The following is a 25985-nucleotide window of genomic DNA, read 5'->3' as shown; positions in this document are numbered from 1 at the left end:
TGTATAGCCTATCTCAGAATGCTTGCTGTCTTGGGGAGGGGAAGAGAAGGCATGGAGGGAAACATTTAGAAGTCAAAATCTTATAAAAGTGAATGTTGAAAGCTATCTTTATGTGTAATTGGAAGAAATAAAATACTATTAAGTGCAAAATCTTTTTTTAAAAAAAAGAACACCGTTCATCTCATGACTAGATGTTTCCTCTGTCCCCTATGCCTGTGATGCTTTTCCTCCTTATCTCTTTCTCCTGGCTTCTTTTAAGTACCAGACAAATTCCTACCTCCTAAAGGAAACCTTTCCCAGTAAATTTTTAATCTAGTGTCTTCTTGCTGTTGATTGTTGCCTATTTATACTGTAAGTGGCTTATCTGTATTTTTTTTGTCTCCCTTATTATGAGCTCCTAGGGCAGGGACTGTTGCTTGTTCTTGTTTATTTTCTAGCATTTAGCTAGCACAGTGCCTGGCACACAGTAGGTGCTTAATGACTGATTGAACTATGGCTCCCTGACTCTTCGGCTTCCATTTTTGAAAATTAGGACAATATTTTCTCTTCACCATTTTTATGCTATCTCTGTTTTCCTTGATTTTTCAAATATCACTGATAGTGCTTCATTAATTATATCTGCCATTTTTTTCAGTACTAGATCTATAGTTTATCTGGGACAGTTTACTTAAATTCATCAAGGACACTTACATGCCCTCTTACAGTTCCCATAAACTGTCTTTTAAATAAAATTTTCTGGAATTTTTCCAGGAATCAGAGTAAAACTAATTAATCAGTCTACAACAGGAGGACTCCTTTCTAGGAGGACTAGATCTGTCATCAGCCTGATTACACCACTCTCTTGCACTATGGTTGTTCAAATATTTTTAACCTTTGTTTGGTAATTACCTGTCAGTTCCTATAGCACCTTAATATTTAGTTTATTATAGCCAGGTAGAAAATAAAATAAACTTGAGTTTTCTTAATATTTCTTCACTTATCCTAGATTTCAAGTGCTTGTTAAATATTTTAGTCTTATTCTTTCTGTCCCCAAAACTTGTCACCTTTGTGGACAAAACAGAAGCAAAACAGGAATCATGCAGTATAGCCTTCTGAACATTACCCATTATCAGCCTATGTATCTTGGTCAGTGTCCTGATTCCTCCTTTTGTGTGTAGGAAAGACATGATAGACACCTTTCCTAGCTTAATGAATATTAGTTGAAAGGCTGACTTGTATCTTTCCTGTCTGCCATATAGGTACAGGCATCTTTTTGTTATCCTTAGCTTATCATGATTCCCTGTAATGTTTAGTCTAAAACATGACTGTCACTAAAGAAAAGGAATGGACTGCAGAGGATAGAGGGATTTATGTATTTTTTATATATTTTAAAAGTTATTATAAGACTATTCTGTGATCAAATGATTAATGTTTATCTAATTATTCTCAAAATTATCTCATGATAGAAGATTAAAAAAATAGATATATCTGAAAATTCTTCCAGTTTTCAGGGTATATCCTGCTAGAGGGTGTAATTTGATGATATAGTCTCCAAGAACCCATAGTAATTTCCACTCCACATTAAGTAACTGGAGTATGAATTATGTAACATTGCCAACTGGAGTTAAAAATGATAATCATCATAATAATGATGATGATGCCAAGAAAAAATAACCACATAAGAAAAAACTTTGCCTTATATAGATTTAGCCAATATGCTTTTCCATTCATTTTACATTTTTTAAACATAGTTAAAGAATCAGATGTGAGAAGGGAAGACATGAATGAATTTATGATCTACAGCAATGGGAAGTGTTCAAATTGATATTGAAATAACATGGAAGTAGTGAACTAAAGAAAAGAGAGAGAGAAAAAAGTCAGTAATGAATGAAACTCATACATTGACCTATTTAGGGGATTTTGTATTGTTTTTCATGCTATAAAATTTTGGAAGATTTTAATTGATTTTCCTCCCCTCCACCCCTGAAGGAAATAAAGTCCTGTTTGATTCTCTAAGACTCATTTCCTATAATTATTTTTATAACCACCAATCACAAAATTTCCTTCAAATGAGCAGGAATCAGCTCATTTCCGTTTATATTAATCATTTTATTTGGATGTAAAAAGGGAAAAATAAGCTGTTAATGATTGACAAGATACATAGTGATTCTTTTTGGTTGTTCTCTGTCTCTCTCTCCATCCCTCTGCAACCAAACAATACTGTAGATCTTGAATGAATTTTGTATCAATGAGACTTCACATACTAATCATTTGGTCTGGTTTGCTAATGCCAATGTTTATCCTTCATTTATTTTTATACTGAAAGAGATCTTTTATGATTTTCACATGATATGTTAGGATGACTTCTGGGACTGTAAGTCATATTAGTATTAGAATATAGAAGCCTGTGACAAACTAACTCAAGATAATAAGTCATATATTCAGTAAAACATCTATAGTGACAAATGTGAAATGAATGGAAGTTATACCTCAGCCACGCAAATAATTGATTGTTTCCTAGTTTTTGATCTTTGAATTTTTACAAATTTTTCCTCATTACCAGGTACCGCATTACTTAACTCTCTAATTCTATTTTTGGGGGTTCCATTTCATATAACTTTTCATACTATATATATATATAATGAAAGAAGAATGTACAGATTTGTGTTGGAAGTGATAGAAAAAAAAAAGCATAGGCACCTCTACTGAGAATTATACAGAAATCAAGTGAAAATAACTATTTCATTTGATTCCAAAACTTACACAGGGAAGATCAGTTGGGAAAATAAATACCTGTCATGTTAAATTAGTGAATGTTTTAGTTAGGGCAGGACACGTTGTCCATATTTTGGACCATTCTTTTGGTAGTCTTCTGTGGCCCAACATTCATATTTAAAGGGTTCTTATTTGTAAAGTCCATTACTTTGAAGAAATGACCATCACAATTCACATAATCAAGCTTCATATAACTTGTCAGGTTATTTTTTTGATGTTCAAAAATAACATAAATCTTTGGTTGATTTTTTTCTACAAGGTGAATTTACTCAATGAATTGGTCATTACATGCCCAACAAAATGGAAGATGTAGGACCACTCAGCCAAGGGTATATAGTAAATGCTCAATAAATTTTTCTTGGCTTGATATGAATATTCTCTACAATCTCTCCTTATTTCTTAGGTTCCCCAAAGTCATTTGATCATAAAGGAGCTACTGTGGCAGAACCTCCATGGAGTCTTTTGAATATAAGCTATGAAATACAGTATAGTACTGCTCTTCTGGCCAACAACCCTTTTCTTTGCCAATCCCCCACTCCATAACCCCCTTCTCACCTTGCCTTAATAAGTTCTATTGTTCAGGAAGCTATTTTTGTACACAATAGATCTTACACAAGCCTGTGCCATTGCTGAACTACCGGTGTCTAACTGGAAAGTGCTCTCTAATTAACTTTGCTTGAGTAGCTGGGCAATTATGCTGCAGGTATTTTTAGAACAACTTGAAATAGGAGAAGTCTGATTAAACATTACTCTTTGGAATGAGTGGTATCATGTGGAGATGAGGGCATTTTCTCCCCCTTCATTTTTTTTAAAGGACCTTAATATGAGACTGCTAATAGATGTCTATGAATGTTAACATCTGTTTACATGAATTGTTCATGGTTTTAAGGCTGGCCTAATTCTCAACTGAATAAACAAGACCTATCTGGCTTTCCTTTTCTTAGTGGAATTGCATAAGAATTGAAATGAGGCATAAGAGGATTAAAACAACAACTTAAAAACAAAAACAATCCCAAACCAAGCATCCTTGGTGAGTAGCTTTAAGAAGGCCCTGTCTTTGGGGAGAAAGCTAGAAAAAGCTGATTATGTTTCCAAGGGCCTATGCTCAGGGTCTAATTGCTAGCTGTGCCTGAGTGCAACTACAAGCAAGTTCATGATGTCAATAGACTTTAATTGCAGCTTCTCAACATATTGGCTTGAAGAGGCCGACACAGAAGAGAGCTAGGAAATAGCAAATGCAGACACTATCCCTGATTATTAATTTCAACTAGTTAAATTTCTATGTAAGCCTTTCTTTCTGTCACTGACTTTATAATGGCTCAAAATTCTCCTGCATTAGCTCAGGAATTGGGCTTTGTTGAGTAGCAATGCTCTCCCAATTTAAAGAGTGCCATTTGACATTTTGGGGTTACCTAATAATGGAGCTGGCCAGGCAATCAGTTTTAGTGTGATGCATTTTGCGAAAGAAAAGGAATGAAATCTTAAAGGACAGGCTGGCTGAGTTTAATGTCATTGAGCATTAGCATTTTTTCCCAAAAGGGAAGCAGTATTCATTATGGTAAGCAGGCTAAATCAATGTTGGTGTGTTAACAAGCAAAGGTATATCTCCTCCACCCCCACCCTAAGGGACAGCTATACTCACTAAAAGATCAAGCTGAGCAAAGTAATAAAATAGTCTTGTTCTCTGCCGCTCTTTCTCACTCTGAATTGGATTCATTAGGAGAGGAGGGAATCATGAAAGAATTACTGACATTAAAATGAAGGGCTGGAAAAGAATCAACTGTAGCTGTGTAGGTGAAAGAATGAAGGCTTCCTCATTACTGCGTGGCACAATGATGAGAGAGAGGGAGGAAGGGAGGAACATTGCAATGGGTTATAGGGCATATTTTGAGTTGGGAGTCGGGGGCAGGGATAGCTGGAAGTGCTAACTGCTATCAGTCATATCAATCATTTTAGCCTATTCAGAAAATTTCACCTGTTCATCCTCACTTAAGATAACTTATCCCATAGCCTTTCTGTTTTGATTGTTAATTGTAAGTAGTAACTAGGAATGTGATGCATGAATTCAAGAAACTCTTCTCCAGAGGGTTAAAGTCTCTTCACCATGTCAACTCTGGCTCACATGTGAACCTAGACCCTAGAGAATGAGGTCACACTGAGTTATTCCTAGGGGAATTTGTGGAGGGAGAAGCTAAGTTACTAAGTAACTTAGTATGACCTAGAGAGTTGTCGTCAGTGAAACATCAGCTCAAATCCTACCATAGATACTCATAAGCTTCAATGACTACAGGCAAGTCCCTTAGCTTCCCTTGGCCTCAGGTTTCTCATTCATAAAATGGGGATACAGTGTGGTTCTGAGGATCAAATGAATTAACAAATAGAAAACATTTTACATACCTTTAAATGCTTTAGATATGTGATTTTTCCCTCTGAAATTTGACTTGTGATCTGATTAGCACATTAAATTCCTAGATTAGGAATTTAACCAATGTAGTATAGTTTTAGAAACAATGGGATGACACTGAAAGGTTACATGATTTGCTCAGCATCTCACCACTAGTATGTTTCAGAAGAACTTGAATCTAAGTTGTCCAGATTTTGAGACCTATTCTATATCCGCGTCAGACATATGTGAAATTTGTTCTTTGTTTTACACAGCAATTGATGACTTCTGAAGCATGAGCCATTAATTACATTAACTTAATAGCCTTGTTAGTTAGACTTTATTCTTAAAGCTCCACTTTTATGAGTGTGCATAAATGTCATTTAAGAAGCAACGCCTGCCTGCCTGCCTACCTCCCTACATGGCACATTCAGAGCAAATTGTCAACATCTTCTGGGTAACAGATTTTTGACCTTTGTTGGATCTGACACCGTCTGTCTGTGTGGTCTTTACTCATTCCTTTCTGTGAGGTACCACATATAATCAAATTCAGATTATATGCAGCAAGGGAAAAGAAACAGAAGTATAGGTAATCCATGACAAAATATAATGTAAGAATATTTAATTTTACATTGCATTTTATTATTGGGGAGGGGAGACTGTCCATTTTCCTAATTGTGTTGGTTTTAGGTTATCACTGAAATTAATTAACTTTCCCTGAGCACACATACACAGCAATTGGAGGGAAGAGAAAGGGAATGAGAGCAGAGATAGCCTGGAAATGTACTGGGTGGGAGAGAGGGGAAGCCCAAGCTAGGGGTATAAACTAGCTGCAATTAACCCACAAAGTCAATAATCCATATGCAGAACATTGATAATTTGCATTTGGTTAAACTCAGGTCACTGGGTTTCCAGAGGAAATTCTCTGAGCGCAAGGTAGAGGAGGGATATGAGGGTGAGGAATGTGGGGTAGAGTACTATAGTGGAGTCAGAAAACTGATTCAACTCCTAACTTAGTCACTAACCAGCTGGATGACTTTAGACTAAGTAGTTTCATTTCTCACAGCCTGATTTTCATCATGTCTAAAATGGGGACAATAATATCTGCTCTACAAATTTCATAGGTTTTTTTGCATAATGGGATCATGAGCTCATATTATTTAGAGCTAAAAGAGACATTGGAGGACAGTAAGTCCAATTCCTGCATTTTACAGATGAAGAAATTGTGGCCCAGAGTGGTTAAATTACTTGCCATGGTTTTACACAACTAGTAAATATCTGAAGCAGGTTTGGAACTCTGGTTGTTTTCTCCTTCTCCTCCTTCTCCTTCTCCTTCTCCTTCTCCTTCTCCTTCTCCTTCTCCTTCCCCTTCTCCTTCCCCTTCCCCTTCCTCTTCTCCTCCTCCTCCTTCTCTCTCTCTTCCTCCTCCTCCTCCTTTTAATATTTCAACTCATTATTTATTTTTAATATCATTTTCTTTTTAAATTTTGAGTTGCAAATTCCCCCCTCCTTCCCATAACTCACTGAAAAGGGCAAACAATAGGATGTCAATTACATATGTGAAATCATGCAAAACACATTTCTGTATTAACCACATTTTCAAAATAAAAAAAGCAAGAAAAATAAAGTGAGAAAATTATACTTCAAATTGAACTCAGAGTTTGTAAATTCTCTCTCTGGAGGTGGGCAGTATTTTTCCTTCCTTCCTTCCTTCCTTCCTTCCTTCCTTCCTTCCTTCCTTCCTTCCTTTCTTCCTTCCTTTTCAAGCAAGTTTGACCTGTGTAGGACTTCTTTTTAATACATGGGCAGCTGGAATGACCAGGGCACATCAAGAGTCCTGTAAGAGGCTAGTGGTAGGTGGAGGGGGCCAAAGGCAGATGGTTAATGGTATATTTAGAACAGTCTGAGTGGCAGCAAGGCCCCTTAGCACATGATGGTAGAACCTAAATGGGCGGAGGTCCCCCCTTGCCCATCCCACCTACCAGCCTAGGGAGACTTCTCTAATGCCCTGAAGCCCAAGAAAGTGGAGTTGGTTGGAGCTGTACAGCTGGGAAGGGTCAGTTTTTGAGACATGGGTCAGGATTGGGAGCCAAGGTCCCTTGATGCTGGGTGGGGGGGTCCTGGGAGAAGGGTGTTCAGTCATTCAAAGCCTCTGGCTCTGGAGTGATCTCTTCACTTATTCTTCTGGAGGCAAATCATGCCTGCCTTGGTTGCTTCCTGGGTCATATTGACGGCTGTGTCTAGGGCTCATCCACTCAGGGAAGTAGTCACTGGGCTGTCCATGGAAGCCTGGTGTCTCAAGAAGATGGAATGGGGGGCAGAGTCAAGATGGTGGAATAGAAACAGGACTTCCGTGGGGATCTGGCTTCCACCTCCTCCAATTAATGTAAAAGGTGACTCTGAACAAACTTTGGAGCTACAGAATCCACAAAATGACACAGAGAAGATAACCTCCCATGGAGGAGAGCCTGCCAGACTGGCAGGAAGGGGCCAGCTCATCACTCTGGGAACCAAGTCCAGCCCAGCCCAGCGGGAGCCTGAGGTTTTAGCCTCAGGGCAGGTCTGAACAGCTACCTGGAGAGACTTCAGATCACCAGCAGCTGTGGTGGTTTCCAGAATTATCAAACCATAGAAGCTAAGGACAAAGTGAGAGGTCAGTGCAGTGTGGACTTTGGGATCTGGCAGTTTGGGAGTGTGGTTGGCCTTTATCCCCTAGAAGGAGAAGCCACACCGTGGCCATACAGCCACTGCCTCATAGCAGCTTCAGTTCCTAGCCTGCAGATTGTAGGGGGACCAAGTGACAAGTATGAGGGGTAATAAAACAATTTGAATATTTTGGAAACACAATCAGGATAACTCAGGATCTGGCAGCTTCTACACTGGGGGATCAAAGGGCTTGGAATGTGATTTTCCATAGGTCAAAGGAGCTAGGATTAAATCCAAGAATCACCTACCCAGAAAAACTGAGTATCATGTTTCAGGGGAAAATATTCAGTGGAATAGAGGACTTTTAAGCATTCTTGATGAAAAAAACAGAATTGAATAGAAAATTTGACATTCAGACACAAGAAGCAAGAGAATCATGAGATGGTAAACAGGGAAAAGAAATCATAAGGAACTAACCAAAGTTGAACTATTTACATTCCTACATGGAAAAATGATAATTGTAACTGATAAAACTTTTCTCACTATGAGAATGGTTGAAGGGAATAGAAAGGTATACACACACATATACATACATACAAACATACATACATACATATCTCTATATAGGAGGGTATATGGGCATACGAATACATATGTGAATGTGTGTATACATAGATAGAGGTATACATAGATAGAGGGCACAGGACCAATTTAATAGGAAGGGATGATACCTAAAAGGTGAATTTAAGAGGTGAGAGAGGAATTTAATGAGAGTATATGGGGAGAGACAGAATGGGGTAAACTATCTCTTATAGAAGAGGCGAGGGAAAATGGTTACAATGGAGGGGAAGAATAGGAAGGCAAAAGGGAATTAGTCAACCTTATTCTCATTGAATTTGGCTTAGGAAGGGAATGACATACACACTAAATAGGTATCTCACCCAACAAGAGAGTAGGGGGGAAGGGGATGAGAGGGGAGATGATGGAAGGGAGGGTGGACTGGGGGGTGGAAGGAAATTTGGAAGCACCCACATTTGAAAAGGGACAGGATAAAAGTAGAGAACAGAACAAAAGGGAAGTGGGACGGGAGGGAGGGAAATACAGTCAGTCTTTTACAATATATCCACTATGGTGATGTTTTGCAAAGCTACACATGTACAACCTATATTGAATAGCTTATCTTCCCAGTAAGGGTGGGTGACAAGGGAGGAAGGGAATGAATCTGGAATTTAAAGTTTTAAAATAAAATTTTTAACATATATATGTATATATACTGTTATTAATATTATTTTACATGTAACTGGGAAATAAGATATATAGGCTCTGGGGCATAGAGATCCACCATGCCCTATTGGAAAGTTGGAGGGGGTATGGGAGAATATATGGGAGAGATCAGATCGGAGGAGGGGATATACTGTGGGACTGCTATTTTGGGGTGGTGGGTAGGGGAAAAACAGGGAGAAAATTTGTAACTCAAAATCTTGAGGAAATGAATGATGTAAACTAGAAGTTAATAAAGCATCTAATAAAAAAGGAGAATCAGAACAAAGGGGAAAAATAATGAGAAAGAAAAGACAAAAAAAGAGCAAATAGTATGCTTCAATCTGCATTCTTGATGTGGATAGCATTTTATATCATGAGTTCTTTGGAACTGTCTTAAATCATTGTATTGCTGAGAAGAGCTAAGCCTATTAAAGTTGCTCACAGCACAATGTTGCTATTACTGTGTAAAAAAAGAAGATGGGATGAATCAGGTGATGGTACAGGATCTGGGATCCATTTTACTGGAAGTATGCACAATAGCAAGAAAACATACTTTCTTACATAATAGAAGGGGAATCAGAAAAGGAAGATGTCAGAGAAAAACTCAGTCAGACTAAGTATGCCATATACCACCCAGTAGGTTAGCCAGATGGTATCATCATCTTTTTGGGGGCTTTCAATAGCTTTGATGTAGGTATATGCTGGGTAGATGAATCCGATGAGATAGCAGAGAAGGGAGGCCCCATAGCCAAATATGAGATAGAGGACCAGGAAAGCGATGGAACCTGTAGCCAGGTAGTACTTTTTGACACCAGAGACCTCCTCCAGCTTCCCAAGGACATTGGTGACAGTGTTTTTCTGCTCCAGGAACTACTGTGAGCACTGCCTCAAGCTACCCATGACTCTCGGGACCAAGGGGGTAGGAGAGAGGTGGAGGATGACTGGACCTGGGTCGAAGGTGCAACCTCTAGGTCTTCCTTGTTGCTTTTCAGCAGTGCTGGTGGCCAGCATTTTTTTTTAACCATGAGTCCTTTGGAATTTTCTTGGATCAGTATATTGATTAGAGTAGTCAAAACTTGTAGTGTGATCATTGTTACAACATTGCTGTCACTGTGCACAATGACCTTCTTGTTCTTATCACTTCACTTTGCATCAGTAATTAATAGTTCTTGCCATGTTTTTTTTCTAAAATATCCCCCTCATCATTTCTTGTAACATAATAGTTTTTTTATCCCAATCATAAGCCACACATTTTCAATCCATTCCCCAGTTGATAAGTATCCTTGCAATTTCCAATTCTTTGCCACAAAAAATAGCTGCTTTTAATATTTTGGACATATAGGTCCTTTGCCTTTTTCTTTTATCTCTTTGGAATACAGAATTAGTAGTGGTATTCCTAGATCAAAGGGAATGGACAATTTTATAACCCTTTGGGTCTAGTTCCAAATTGTTCTCACGTTGTTTGGATCAGTTCACCCCTCCACCAGTTCATTAGTATACCTACCTATTTTTCCCTCATCCCCTCAAATATTTATCATTTCAGATAGGTATGAGGTGGTATTTTAAAGTTGCTTTAATTTGTCTTTCCCTAATCAACAGTGATTGAGAGAATTTTTTTCATATGGCTAAAGATAACTGATTTCTTCTTTTGAAAACTGCCTGTTTATATCCTTTGATTATTTATTAATTAGGGAATGAACCTTATTTTTGTAAATTTGACTCAGTTCTATGTTCAGTATATAACTGAGAAAGAGAACTTTATCAAAGACACTTGCTGTATTTTTTTTTCATATTGCTTCATTGTCTACAGTACTTTTTGGCATAATATAGTTTCCTTGATTACCTCTTTTAATTAGATCTATTTTTTGTTTTTGCTTTGTCTGAAATTATGATTGCTATCCCTGCCTTTTTTACTTCAGCTGAGGCATATTAGATTCTGATCTAACCCTTTATTTTAACTCTGTATGTGTTCTTCTGTTTCAAGTGTGTCACTTATAAATAATATATTTGTGGATTCTGGTTTCTAATCCATTCTGCTATCTGCTTCCATTTTATGAACGAACTTACCCAATTCACAGTTATGAATACTCCCTGTATGTTCCATCTATCCCACTTTTTTCTATTACCCCCCCACCCCTTTATATACTGTCTCTCCTCAAGAGACTATTTTTTCTTGAAACCACTGTCTCCTTTAATCTGCTCTCCATTTTATCATACCCCAACTGCTTTCTCTTACACCCTTCCCCTCCTTTATTAGGCAAGTTACATTTCTAAAAACAATTCGGTGTAAACACACACACTGCATTCTCTCTCCTCATATACATTATATGTTTATTCATTTATTCCCTTTTTGAACCAAGTCTGATGAAAGTGAAATTCACGCATTGCCTATAGCTACCCCCAAATTTCCACCTCTATTATAAAGAACTTTTCCTCATGTTCCTCTTTCTTTCCCATTCTCCCAGTGAATTTCTCTTTCTCATTCCATTTTTTTTTGGAGATCATTTCAACATAATTGACTTACACCTGTACTCTGTGTCTACACAAACTCCTTTTAAATGACCTCAAAATGATACAGTTCTTAGGAGTTTATGAATCATCTTCCCATGAATATAAACAGTTCAACTTTACTAAGTTCCTTATGACTTTTCTCTTTCATGTTGACCTTTTTATGCCTCTTTTGGGTCTTTTGTTTGAATGTCAAATTTTCTATTCAGCTCTTAGCTTTTCATTAGGATTGCTTGAAATTCCTCTATTTCATTTAACATGTATTCCCTTCATCGCTCCCTGAAATGATTACACTAAATTTTGTTATGGGCATATCATTCTTGGTTGTAATCCTAGATCCTTTGCTTTCCAGAATATCATATTGACCATCTGCTCCTTTAATACAGGAGCCACTACATCTTGTGTGATCTTGACTGTACCTCCACTATATTTGAATGGTTTCTTTCTGGTTGCTTGAAATATTTTTTTCTTTGACCTGGGAGTTCTGGAATTTGGCTGTAAAATTCCTGGGACTTTTAACTTTGGGATCTCTTTCCAGAGGTGATCAGTAAATTCTTTAAATTTTTATTTTGCCCTTTTTTTGTATTTTGATTCATGTGTAAATTAGATTTAAGTGAGACAGAATTGCATGAAGTTGTCAGCCTCCTTCTCTCCTCCAGAGTCATCATAGTCCAATAGCAGGATAGCATCAAGATGATTGATGATGGCTCAAGATACAGTGGATAACCTTGGCATCGTCAATGTCTAACCAAGCTCTAAGCTCTCCATAGCTCCAGCTTCAGCTGCCTTTGTGGCCATTGGAACAAATTGTTTTCATGCACCCATTCTACCAGGGGAAGTCTTTGTATGCTTGGGGTAAACACCCCCATTAACTCAACAATGGGTTTGAGACCCCCTTGATTACCCTCAACCTGGTTTAGGCCATATGACAAAACAGTTTACTGGGGTGTGGCCGGTGCACATACTACATCTTCCTGGAGTTATAAGTGAGAGTTGGGTAGAACAGGTGGACACCAAAAGGTAGAAAGCAGCCCTGAAAACCACTTGGCAGCCATTAGACCAGAGCTATCAGTCCTCCCTGAACACACCCTACACCCCAATTTATTTTATCCTCTGGATCTAAGATATCAGGGCACCTTTCTTTGATAATTTTATTGTAATATGATGTCTAGGCTCTTTCTTTAAGCCTTTCAGGTAGTCTAATAATTCTTAAATTATCTCTCCTCCATCTATTTTCCAGGTCAATTATTTTTCCAATGAGATATTTCACATTTTCTTCTATTTTTTCATTCCTTTGACTTTGTTCCTTTGATTATTGATGCCTCATACAGTCATTAGTGTCCACTTGCCCAATTCTGTTCTTTAAAGAGTTCTCTTCAGTGGATTTTTGTACCTATTTTACCCTTTAGCTAATTCTGTTTTTAAAGTGTTATTTTCTTCCATTTTTTTTGTCTCTTTTACCAAAAGGTTAATTCTCTTTTCATAATTTTCTTGCATCACTATCATTTATTTCCCTAATTTTTCTTCTATCATCCTTATCTATTTCTTTCACTCTTCCAGGAGTTCCTGTTGTATTTAGGTTCAATTAGCATTTTTATTTGAGGCTTTTTTGGTGCTTATTTTCTTCTGAGTTTATTTCTTGGTCTTCCCTTCCACCATAATAGCTTCCCCCCGCCCCAGTCAAATTCTTTTTCTTGTTGTTTGCTTATTTTTCCAACCTAATTCTTGACTTTGAACTTTATGTTAAAGTTGGGCTCTGCTTACATTGGGGTGGGTGGGCACTGTGCCTAGTTTTAGACTTTTACAAGATGCTATTTTCAGAGCTTGTTCTCGGTGTCTGTCTGCAAGTTTTTTTTAGTGCTTCCAAGTCACTGCTCTTCTGGTCTGTGCTCTGAATCTTTACTCTAGAAGGGTCACTGGTCCCCTGCAGCTGCAAGAGCTAGGACTCCTCTTTGCTTTGGAACTGTGATCAGGGCCTCTGATCCCTTGTGACTCACCACCAGCACACCTTTCTGCCTTGGAACTGTGATTCAGTGTATTTTTTTTTCCATTTTGTCAACTGTATTTAAAAATGTTTCTTCTACCTCTCTTATTTGACTTTTAAATTTCTTCCTGTGCTCTTCCAAGAGGTCTTTTGGGCTTGAGAGCAGTTCATATTCCACTTTGAAGTTTTGGATGTGGGTATATTGACCATATTGTCCTCTCCTGAATTTTTGTTTTAATCTTCCATGTCACCTAGATATTTCTCTATGATCATTGATTTTTTTATTCTTCTTGCTCATGTTGTTTGACTTTTTTTTACTTTTAAATTTGATGTCTGCTTCTGGGGCCCAGGGGTCACTGTCCCAGACTTCTTGTGCTTGGGAATAGGGGCTTGTTTTCTATAGTGGGATCTCAAGTGCTTGCAGTTTTATGTTGTAGTGGTCTGGTATCTTACCCAGTGCTGAGCTAGAGACAATGGGTGCCTGGTGGTGGTAGTTGCCTGCTCTTCCACCCTGGGGCTCAGGGTGGTCCACTGAGGTGGGGTCTGATGCTGGCCTGCTGAGACATCTCCCATGTTTTACTGGTCCCCTTGAGCCACAGCAAGAGGGAAGTTTCCCATTCTCCCAAACTAGAGCTGAAAGACTGCTGAACATTGACTTTCTGCTTCCTCCACTATTCCAAGGATTTTTCCTGGGGCAATATTCTCTGGGTTTTGCAAGGTCAAGGGTGGGTGAGAGCAACTTACTGTTTATTCTGTTATCTTGGCTCCCAGAAGTTTAAATTGGTGACTTTCAAACATTCATTCTGTGGATTGATAGCCCCAGGAGTAGCTGCTTCTGCCTCATTTGCTGGGCCCCCAATCCACCCCCTTCCTGCCCTGTAGGACTAGGTCTATCTCTCACCCATCTCCAACAGACCCCTCTCCTGTACTGAGAGGTCTGGGAGTTGCCACTGCTGCCAGAGATTCAGTCCACTGGGGTCTGCTCCAGACTCACTATGTTCAGGTCTGTGCTGGTGTAGCCCCTGAGCCCTGGGCATTTCTCCCAGACTGGTGCAACAAATCCTTCCTGTCGACTCTCGAGGTTGTTGTGGGCTGAAAATCTGCCACACTCTGTCTCTGTGGATTCTGCCATTCTAAAATTTTTCGGATTTACTTTTTAGAGGTATCTGAAGGACTCTGTTGGGGAGTTGAGGTGAATCCCTGCTTTCACTCAGCAGTAGCTGTTGCCATTGCCACTTGTACGGACTTTGGACAGGCTTCCACCCTGGTGTTACAGATTTCTTTTTTTTTTTTTTTAAGCAATCGGGGTTAAGTAACTTGCTCAAGGTTACATGGCCAGTTATTTCTGGGTGTGGTGCTAAGTATCTGAGCCCAGATCTGATCCCAGGTCATCCCGGCTCTGGGGCTGGTGCTCTTACTCACTGTGCCACCTGGCCACCCATGGTGTTATAGATTTCTACTACTGACTTCTCAAGTTTTCTTAGGTCAGAAAAAAATGTCCCATCCTGACATTTTGTTGCATCTGATGCTCCAAAATTTGATTTGAGGAGTTATTTAAAGTTGTTTGGAGGGTAATATTAGGAGTGTTCAGTTGGGTGGGTGCCCCTAATCCACCATCTTGGCTCCTCCAACTCCAGTCTTACTCCGAATTCAGCATATCACCACACCATTTAGCTGTCAACAAACACATGCACACTCCAAATGGAGATCCTGTATCCTGACAGCTCCAATTCAGCTCCAAAAAGCTGAAATGATTTATTCAATCTAGACTCTTCTAGACTCATCTTAGAAGAATCAATAATATTTTCCCCATTTTTGTCATCATATTTTTTTTTTTTCTGGAGGGGGAAAGGTAGAGCAATTGGGTTCAAGTGACTTGTCCAAAGTCACATGGCTACTGTCCTCATATTTTGCATTTTATAGTAATTTGCATATGTTGTAATATTACCCTCTTTCCCTCCAAAATAAAAGATTCCATGGGCAGAGATGTCTTATTTAATCTAGTTACTGCTTCCACTACTATGTTCAAAGTTAGAGTTTAATAAATGTTTTGAAACTTAAATGAGCTAAACTGACCTAAAAACTCAAAGGAGTAAGATGTTTTCAAGTATTTGAGCATCTGCCACATGGAAGAGATATATAATTTTCAACCACAAAGGGAATTACTAGGAATATCAGGAAAATATAACAGAGGTAAATATGGTTCTATGTAAGGATAAAGTTAGCACAGTGAGGCGGTATAGTTGATAGATTACAAGACCTGGAATCAGGGGGACCTGAGTTAAAATTTGGTCTCAGACATTTCCTAGTTGTGCAACCCTGGGCAAGTCATTTAACCCTGTTTACCTCAGTTTCCTCATCTATAAAATGAGCTGGGGAAGGAAATGGCAATCGATTCCAGTATCTTTTTTAAAGAAAATCCCAAATGGGATCATAAAGAATCTGATATGACTGAACTGGAAGGATAAAATTAATAACAATTAGAAATGTCCAAAATTGCAATGAACCACAATGTGAAATACAGAACTTCACCCTGATTAAAATTTTTGTAGTAGAAACTGGATTATTAGGTATACTGTAGTTCAGGTAGGAGTTGAATTAGCCAGCCACTGCATTTCTTCGCAATTCTGAAATGTTGCCATTTTGTGAACTTCATTTATCTAAACTGAACTGACTTATTTCAATCATAATTTAGAAAACAGGAATACATTTATATTTTTCTTTCAAGCTTACTTTAAGATGCTGAAAAGTTGAAAAATGTTCATTGTGCATATATTACAGCGTTCGTGCTATAATGTGTAATGTGACACATTTACAATGATGAAAGGAGGCAATGGAATTGTCCTTAACAATTATAACCATGACTTTGTGCTATAGTTATGGGGAGAGAGGGGAATGGGAGTGGGTAAACCACAACTATGTCCCTGAATGAATTCAATCTGTGGTTTATTCACATTCCGTGTTTCTCTTGTTTACTACAGATACCTCAGCCTTTAAACAATACTCTAGAGTGGGGTTATAATGAATCATATGCCTTTCTTTAGGACTCCAAACATCTGGTTAGTTATACAGGTAAATAACTTTCTTCTTAGAGAAACCTGTGCTTTAAAAAATGATTGTTAAGTTACACTTTTATTTTCTGAAATTTTTTTTCACAAAATAGGCATAATTCTTGGGAAGGTTGTTATTAGGATCAAGAAAATTACAAATGTGAATACTAGTTCTAGCAAGGTCCCAGTGGTCAATAGTAGTAGTTGTAGTCACCATCATCACGGATATTTATACGGTGTTTTACAATAATATAACAATTTGTATACAATATATACAGCATATATGTATATATACACATATATGTACAAACACACACATATATGTATGGCCTCTGTACGTATGTGTGTATGGACATGCATACATATACATGTGGGTATATATACATGTATATTTATCTGTAGTCATACATATGTGTCTATTTGGGGAAGGCTAAAATATGAATGAATTTCAATAGCATTTTGTTGAATCACAGAGAAGATATATTAGAGGCTAGTCTAGTGCCCTCATTTTGCAGAGGAGGCAACTGAGACCAAGTAAAGGGAAGGGACTTTGCAAAGGTCACAAAGGTAATGTCTGCCAGAAGTAGTAGCCAAACCCAGATCCTTTCACTCCAAAGTTAGTTTTCTTTCCCCTATGCCATTTTCAAAGGTATTATTTTCATTTAAAAATGGGAGGAGGATACTCCCCAACTGTAACCCACCACTTTTTCTAAAAGCATTTGTTTTGTTTAATCACCCTGATATTGGGGTAGCCAAGTCTCCAACATTTTTAAGCTTTAATTTCTTTCAAAAATTCATCTTGCATATAAAGCCAAAAAGTGACCTTATGGATAGAGTGCTGGATTTGTTATTAGGAAGTTGTAAGTTGGAATCCTGTCTTAAGTATGCATTAGTTTTGTGATTCTCCATAAGTTTTTTTAACCTCTTTCAAACTCAGTTTCTCATTCATAAAAATGGAGACAATAATAGCATTTACCTTGTAGGATTGTAGGAGAGGATTAAGTTTAATAAATCCTGTAAAGTTCATTGTAAATCTTAAAGCACTGTATAAATGTCAGTTATTGTTATTTTATATGATGATTATACATTAATTACATGTTATTATGACAAAAAAAGAATTTTGAGAGTCACAATATAACTTTACCTATCCATCCCTAATTAATAGTTGAGATGTGGTCACAGTCTAGGTTCATGTTTATTTTTTTTTAGCTTAGTATCTTCAAGGAAATAGGTTAGATATTAGGTTACTTTTGAAATAATTTTCAAAGATGAACATAATCTAGTCAATTTTATTTTAAGCACTGCATTATATAACGTTTCTGTGTCATGAGACCAAAAGCTTTAAGATAACAGTTGTTATAAATTTAGTAAATAAAAACTCAAATTTGTCTTGTAACTTATAAAGAAAAAAAAGAACTAGACTAATTTTCTGTTTGTAAAGAAAGCTTATCATAGCTGTAAAATACAAGTTTAGAAAATACCACATCACTCTAGAATAAAAAGGGCAGAGAAGCATATGCAAACATCTACATGTGAATTAGCATCCAATTTAATAAATGTCAAATTAAGTTCTTTGATTCTATGTGGTTAATGCACTATTGATTTGTAGGAAAGATGATAATGATGACTAAAAGCATATCTATGCCTTTGCCTCCCCAGGATTAACTGTTTCTGAGGGAGAATAAATAGATTTTGCCCTGGAAAAAGTTGGAGCACTTTTCTCTCTGTCTTAAAATCTTCCAGCCTGGGGGACAAGAGCCTTTTTAGCCTGGCAGACATGACATACAAAACCTGTGCATGCCCATCTGACGAGGGAGGCTCTAATGAGGAAGAGCTCAAAATAGCACATACCAAAGAGGCAGCAGGACCTCTAACAGGCGACCTGTTTAGAATTTAGTTTCAAGAGATGGCAGTCCTTGCTTTTCTCCATCACAAAAGTAAGGATTTGAAACCCCACTTTTTTCCTGGATTAAATGTTCCGCTGATGATGGCAAGGTCATTTCTTTCTTGTCTAGATAATTTAGCATGGTAAATCTGACTTTGGTTTGAAATTCCTCCCATGATTTCTTTTAATCTCTTAGACATTAAAGAAAATGTGAGAAATATCATGGTTGGGATGTTATTTTATTCATACCCTGCTAATTTTTTGCAGACTTTTTAAAAGTTTCATTCATGTAATTACTTGTACTTTCTATAGAACAGGAATTCTGTCACGCGTTAACTAACATAAGCATTTTGCTAAAGCTGTCCAGTTGCTAATCAGTTCAGTTCATTCTGAAGGAATTGGTTAATTAAAAAAATATTCATTAAGAAGTGCATATATGGGAGTAATACTATGCAGTCCATCTGCTAGGTTCTGGGGAGAGATATGACATAAGTAAGATGTGGTCCCACCCTCACGGAGCTTATAATAGAATAAAACATATATACACACAAACACATAAATATGTATGTGTATGCATGTGCATAAGCATTTATGTAAACTATAATAAAATGAATGTAAGTATAAAAGTAAAGTGAAAGAAAAAATTTAAAAAATACAATGTCATATCCAAATGATAAATATTGCCAATTCAAACCTGCTATGTGTATATAGAAGTGTCATTTGGCTAAGCACAGAGATGATTGCTCTTATACAGCCCTATTATAAGGCAGGGATTCTAGAAAATTTATTCTGTCTCTAAAGGATGTTACAGTTCTTCCCTTGGACTTGCTGGCAGAAAAAAGAAATAACAATGGCTTATACTTTATAGGTAATAAGCACTTTCACATACATTATCTAATCCTATTCCCATAATAACCTTGTGAGAAGAAGATAATGCAAGTATTATTTTCCCTTTACAGATGAATACATTTAGGCTCATGATGGTGAAGTGGTATGCTTGACATCTTTCTGTTATAACATTATGCTTCACACAAGCAGGTGTATATGTTTGGAATGGGGAAGGGTGTGGAGAAAGACTAATCCTTCCAATCATATTATGTAAATCTTAACAGAACTTCATTCTAAAGGCTTGGGAGAGCTTAACTAGTAACCTTCAAATCAGAAGATTGGAATTAATGGCTAGTGGAATGGAAATAAAATATGTAAATATTTCTCCTCTAATTCTATCCCTATTTCTATTTGATAGGCAGGTACATTGTGCAATGGTTAGAGGCACTAGGCCCAAAGTCATAAAGACCTGAATTCAAAACCAGTCTCAGATATTTAGCAGCTATATGAATTATCCTGGTTTGAACTTAGTATCTTAGTTTTCTCAACTGTAAAATTAATTAATATTTATTAAGTGCCTACTACGTGCTACACACTGTGCCAAGTTTTGGGGATACAAAAGAGATAAAAGGCAGTTCTGCTCAAGGATCTGAAATGGGGGGACATCATGTAACTGAAATATACAAAGGGAGCTATATATATATATATATATATATATGTGATGAATAAGAAATAATTAAAAGAGGAGGCACTGGAATTTAGAGGGGCTAGGCAAGGCTACCTGTAGAAGGTAGAGTTTAGTTAGAACTTAAAAGAAGCCAGGAAGGTCAGTAATCAGAATTGAGTAGGGAGAGCATTCCAGGCATAGGGGAACTTTAAAAACAAAAACAAACAAAAATCAACCAAACAAAAAAAACATGCTCAGAGCCTAAAGTTGAAGTGTCTTGTTCATAGAACTGCCAGGAGGCCAGAGTTACTGGATGAAATAGTACATGTTAGCATTCAACCTTCAGGACTGTTGTAAGGATCAAATGGAATATTTGTAAAGTGCTTAGGTTAGTTCCTGGAACATAGGAGGTATTTAATAAATGCTTGTTCCCTTGAAGCAGCAGTATGGCATAATGAGAGCTGATCATGGTATGAGGAAAACCTGAGTTTCAATCTTGCTTCTGACATCTACTGGTTGTGTGATCTTGACGAAGTTACTTAATTTCTTAGTACTCCGGGGGAAAAAAAACTTGGAATATGTCAACCCATTTAAAATTATATTATAATGATTCTTATTGCAGCATCACTCCACTGGTCCAGAAACTGAGAAAGTGCCAACGAGTGATTGAGGATCATTTGGGCAAATATTGCCAAAACTTCATCCAAACAAGAGTATGCTACCTCTTAATTTTATCTCCTATGATTCCCATAATTACAAACAAGATGCTACAATGATTTTCTTAATAGGCACTTCATCAGGAGGCCAAAGGGTAATTCATCTTGAATTTGTCTGCCAATCCAACATTAGATACTTATTCTTTTTTGACTACTTCCAAGCAATGAGTTTACTATTAGGTAAAACTTCAGAGTTACCTACAGTTCTACATTAAAAAATGCCTTCTTTAAAATATTGAATTAGTATTTACACTGTAGTCCAGCAACTAGGGGTTAAAAAGGAAAGCTTCATCTTGAAAGTATTTCCTTTAGGTTCAAGACTGTTTAAGGAAAAAATTGGCTTTCTACTACAGGATAAGCTGGGTTGTTGTTATTATTAATATTAACAATTGAGTCTCTCTATCTTACCCAGGATGCAAGAGCAGGAGACTACCCATTGGTCTGAAACCACTATTTCTAGGCATGGGAGCTCTTACAACTATGCTAGTTCATTCATTCCTCAGGTAATTTGGTGGCGTTCCCTTCCCTGCATCCCAGAGGCTCATCGTATTAATTCTGAACTTAATGTGGACACCTGCTGTTCATAGTTCATTGCAACTCAGAACTCCTGAGGTCAAGAGGTCTGCTATATTCAGCCTCCCTTATAACTGGGATTAGAGGTATATGACACCATGCTGGCTACATGGTTCATTATTTAGAAACCTGTGGCAGGAAAGAGAAAAAATGACTTGTTCTCTTTACTCTTGAAATCAGAGTGAAAGTGATGATGCAGTGCTACCTGACCAATTTTATACCTCTACCATAGAGGGGAGCATCACTGGGACTTGGACTTGGGACCATTCATCAGAGGGTGCTTCAAGAAACTTCATTTCTCCCCTTTGCCCACTTTGTTTATACAATCCAGTTTAAGGGTGGCCTAAATTAAGCTCTGGTGTTTTAGATAATTGCAACACCAGTGTTTAATGGTTCTATTTCTATTTAATAAGCCTTACTGTAAGCCTCTAATTTTTATGTCAGACATCTTAGTACTTTCAATGGAGCATTCTTGTCAGTGATAGATTGAACTGATTTCATTCTTTGTCATAGAAGAAAAGCAAGTAGAAATAGATTGTGAAGAAATAATGGTCAGCTCTCACATCTGGTGGTAATTCACATCACAATTTATATGTTTTTTTGGTCTTTTTAGAGTATGTAGTCCTATATGTGGGATGATGGAATCCCAATAACTTTTTTTGGCCCCTAAGTTTTTGTAATATTGCTCTCTCCTGTTTATTATCCTACCAGTCTGACAAATCATCATCATGCAATGACTTGAGTAATAATACAAGTCAATATTCATGATCAATGCCTGACTCAGTCTGTGTGAGTATAATCTTGGACTATGTCCAGGACCCTCCTTTCCTTACTTTCTATACATTTTCTCTTGGTGGTGCCATAAGCTCCAGTTGGCTCTCTCATAATTTCCATGTACATTTCTCTTACATCTACATATTTAGGAAATGGAAATGAATAAACATTTATGAATTGCCTATGATGTGCCATTCTCTGTGCTGTGTTTCAAAAATATTACCTCATTTGATCCTCACAACAACCTTGAAAGGTAGGTACTGTTATTATCCCCATTTTACAGTAGAGGAAACAGTCATATATAGAGAGGGTAAGTGACTTGCCTAAGGTCATATATTAGTAAGTATCTAAGGCTGGATTTCAACACAGGTTCCTGACTCCAGACCTAATACCATGTCAACTTTGACAAATGGTTTTCCAGGCTCTTTAAGTATTACTCTCTGCTGGACTTTCTTACCTCTAGCCAATGTGGCCTATTTACTGCTCCCTCTACATGCCATTTCATTGCCCACCTCTGAGCCTTGACATATCCTGTTATCAAGCCTCAAATACTCCTCTCCCTCTTCCTCTATACTTATTAAAATCTCTAGCCACCTTCTGTTCTGATTCTCTCCAGTTGTTAGTGCTCACACCAAGATTTCTTTAGATATACTTTGTATGCATTTCATATTTACTAATCTATATTCATGTCATTCCCCCTGAAACAGAAGTTCTCTGAGTGCCGGGATTATTTACTTTTTGTTTTCATATCCCCATTGCCTTACTCAGTGCCTGATGCATAGAAGATAAATAAATGCTTGTTTAATTTAAAATTCTTACAATGAATAATCTCTTTAGATTTCAAAAGTTCTCATTGGAACAGTTTTCAACAACATGGAGTAGTAGTCAATGTTTTTTCATTCAAGCTAGACCAATTATCAATTCAACAGGATTAAATGTGACTTAATCACATTCTTCTACCTACCAAAACAATGATTTATATAATCACTAATTTCTGGTTTGTGAAATTATCAATAGGTAATTGAGACAAATAACTAATCAATTTAGTCAATCAAATTCTAGTTGTTCAATGGAGCAGACCAGTTGACTTAAATGACTTGTCAATTGAGTTGTAACTTATAAGCCAGATGCATGTGTAGCTATAGAGCAGGTTATTATTCTTCTTGTGAACTTTAATAGGACCTATTGAATGCTAAATGAAGTAAACATAATCGTGACAAGGCATTTTCTACCCAAGAGTCCCTCAAGAAATTTTTTCCTGAAGAAAAAATGTAGTTAGTTGATATAAATGTGGGAAATTTCTCAAGAAAAGGGACTAGTCAATAATAAAAAGAGAGTAGTAAATAGTTTTTTTAAGTAGTTAATAAAAATAAAGTTACAAAAGATTCTTCCCTAATGTCCTAAAAGATCTGTGTCACTTTCCCAAACTCTGAATTTAAATAAAAAATAGTGAGGCAATTAGAATCATTGACGCCTCATTCATAATTTAATAAAAATGTATTATATAATGTACATAAGATCATGATGTAGGATATTCCCTGTTTAGACTTCAGAAAAGTTAAGCATTAGAAAGGTTAAAGCCAAAAACACTGAAATATTGTAATACGAATGTAAATTTTAAAGATCTTTCCTGCCCCTAGGCTAATGTGCACCTGAAGCCTGGGGTTGGAGGCTTGTTTTTCAGTAGATACTTCTTGATTGGCCAGTGAGTCAATAAGGTTGTTACATTCTCTGAGCCAGGAGAAGGCTATATAAGCCCTGATGTGTAGCTTTGTTTTGGGACTCACTTTGAGAAGTGTTCTGTGATTTGATCTGAATTCTGGGAAGCCGTTTGTCGAGAGTCCCCCGGCTTTGAAAAACCCAGATGTGGAAACCCAGATGTTGACTGGGTATGGATGTAATGGTTGGACAGTTTGGAAAGCTGTCTACTTGATCTGTTAATGTCTTGATAATTCTGTCTGTATATTTTGACGTTTGGGGTGCTGACCTTTTTCCCCTGAACAAGGTAAACGATATATGTCTGACTGATTATAGTAAGCTTGTTAACCCATTTTGAGTTGCTTTCCTTTAACAAAGCGGATCCAAGAACCTGTATTGCTAGCAGCCACCCTGGGAACACTGGGGTGCTTGCTGCTACAAATATGTAGAAAAGTAATTTTAGGCATAAAAGAAGAATTTCATAACTCTGGTAGAATCTGAGGCTTGAATAGCTCAAATGCATGTAAAAAGTATGGCAAAGAAAAAGAATATGCTCTGGGGCACAAGTTGCCTTCATACCTTGTCATTATTCATGCATTTCCATAAGACAATAGTAGGAATATGGGAATATGACTTGCTCATCTCAATAAGCAAGGTTGGAGAGGCAACCTTGCCTTAAATCAGGAAGAATTTTTGAACAGGAGAGTTTAGATCTCTATCACACCCTTTCTGGACATCATAAACCTCAAATCCAAGGTCTTGAGGCATTCAAAGAGGAAAAACTTCTACCAGTCCTAGGCAAAGGGTTGCTTCCCATTTTGAAAGAACATATCAATATTAGCACTGAAAGAACACTGTAATAGCCAGATGAGCTAGAGACTGGAAATGATGGACTCTACAGTCATCCATTAAAATGTGAACTGAATAGAGATAATATACTCTTTTAAGAACCCAGAAAATGAGTATACTACTTGGCCTCTTCTAGCAGCAGTAGCTTAGTGACCAGTTTGATAGCAACAGTGGCTGACTGACATGTCTAGACTGATCCAGAAAGAGATGTGTTCAGAAGCCCAGTGACCTACTTGGACCAGCCCATGACCAGATTTACCAGTAAGTTGTACCCTGTGGCCAGCAAACAGTTTAGAAGGTCAGCAACTTTTCCATCATTGACACTTCCCATCCTTCTGTTATGTGAGTGCAGTGAGACACAGCAGCTCTAGAATTGTGAGTTGCTATTCTCTACCAGTGTTTCTCATCACCATTGTGTTTTTAGTTTATGCTCATTTCCCCTGGGACTTTAAACTCTCTGTTTTTTAGGGATAGTATTTTTTGAATGGGAGGATGCTTTGTTACTATTGCTTTACTATGCCATTTGAGAAATACCTCTTCTAAGAGAGTTATTTGAATCTATTGACTGATTGGTAATAGCAAAATCACTGGTGGGGACTTGTGAGTTTCCAAGTTATGAGTAGTCCCACACAGGGTTACCCTAGAATTCAAGGCAGACATCATTCCTCTTGGTTTTCAATCTTACAGTGCTAATGTGAAATGATCCTAGAGACAGCATAATAATAATAATATAGATTTAGAGCTAGATGGGGCCTTAGAGTTCCTCTAGATTGCCTTATTTATTTAACTTGCATGCAGAATACATCATGCAAAATGCCAGGATGTATGAAGCAAAAGTGAGAATTAAGATTGGCTGGAGAAATATTAACACTCTTAGATATGTAGACTATACCACTCTAATGGCAGAAAGTGAAAAATAATTAAGCCTCTTGATAAGGGTAAAAAGATAAGAGTTTAAAAGTTCCCTTTAAGTTTAACATTAAAAAACCTAAGATCATGGCAACTAGTCTTATCACTTCCTGACAAATAGAGGGAGAAGAAATGGAAGCAGGGTCAGGTTTTATATTCTTTATATTATAAAAAAGTGACTGCAGCCATGAAATTAAAAGGCACTTCTTGGAAGGAAAGATATAGCAAATCTGGATAGTATACTAAAAAGCAGAGACATAACCTTTCCAACAAAGGTCCATATCGTCAAAGCTATGGTTTTTCTGGTAGTAATGTCCAACTGTGAGAGTTGGACCATAAGCACTACAGAATTGATGCTTTCAAATTGTGGTGCTGGAGAAGACTTTTGAGAATCTCTTGGACGACAAAGAGATAAAATCCATCATTACATAGAGAAATTAATTTAGACTAGTCGTTGGAAAGACAAATACTGAAACTGAAGCTTAAATACTTTGGCCA

At 37.3% G+C, this 25985-nt stretch overlaps 1 pseudogene; it reads right to left on the bottom strand.

Annotated features, from left to right (window-relative positions):
- Positions 1–7309: 7309 nt before the first annotated feature.
- LOC138155061 (receptor expression-enhancing protein 6-like) lies at positions 7310–9946 on the bottom strand (annotated as a pseudogene).
- Between the last annotated feature and the right edge of the window lie 16039 nt (positions 9947–25985).

This window comes from Petaurus breviceps, unplaced genomic scaffold, assembly GCF_028583685.1.
Source record: "Petaurus breviceps papuanus isolate PSGF00001 unplaced genomic scaffold, PetGlider_PUasm1.0 91133, whole genome shotgun sequence".
Classification (NCBI taxonomy): domain Eukaryota; kingdom Metazoa; phylum Chordata; class Mammalia; order Diprotodontia; family Petauridae; genus Petaurus; species Petaurus breviceps.
This window is presented reverse-complemented; position numbering and strand designations above follow the sequence as displayed.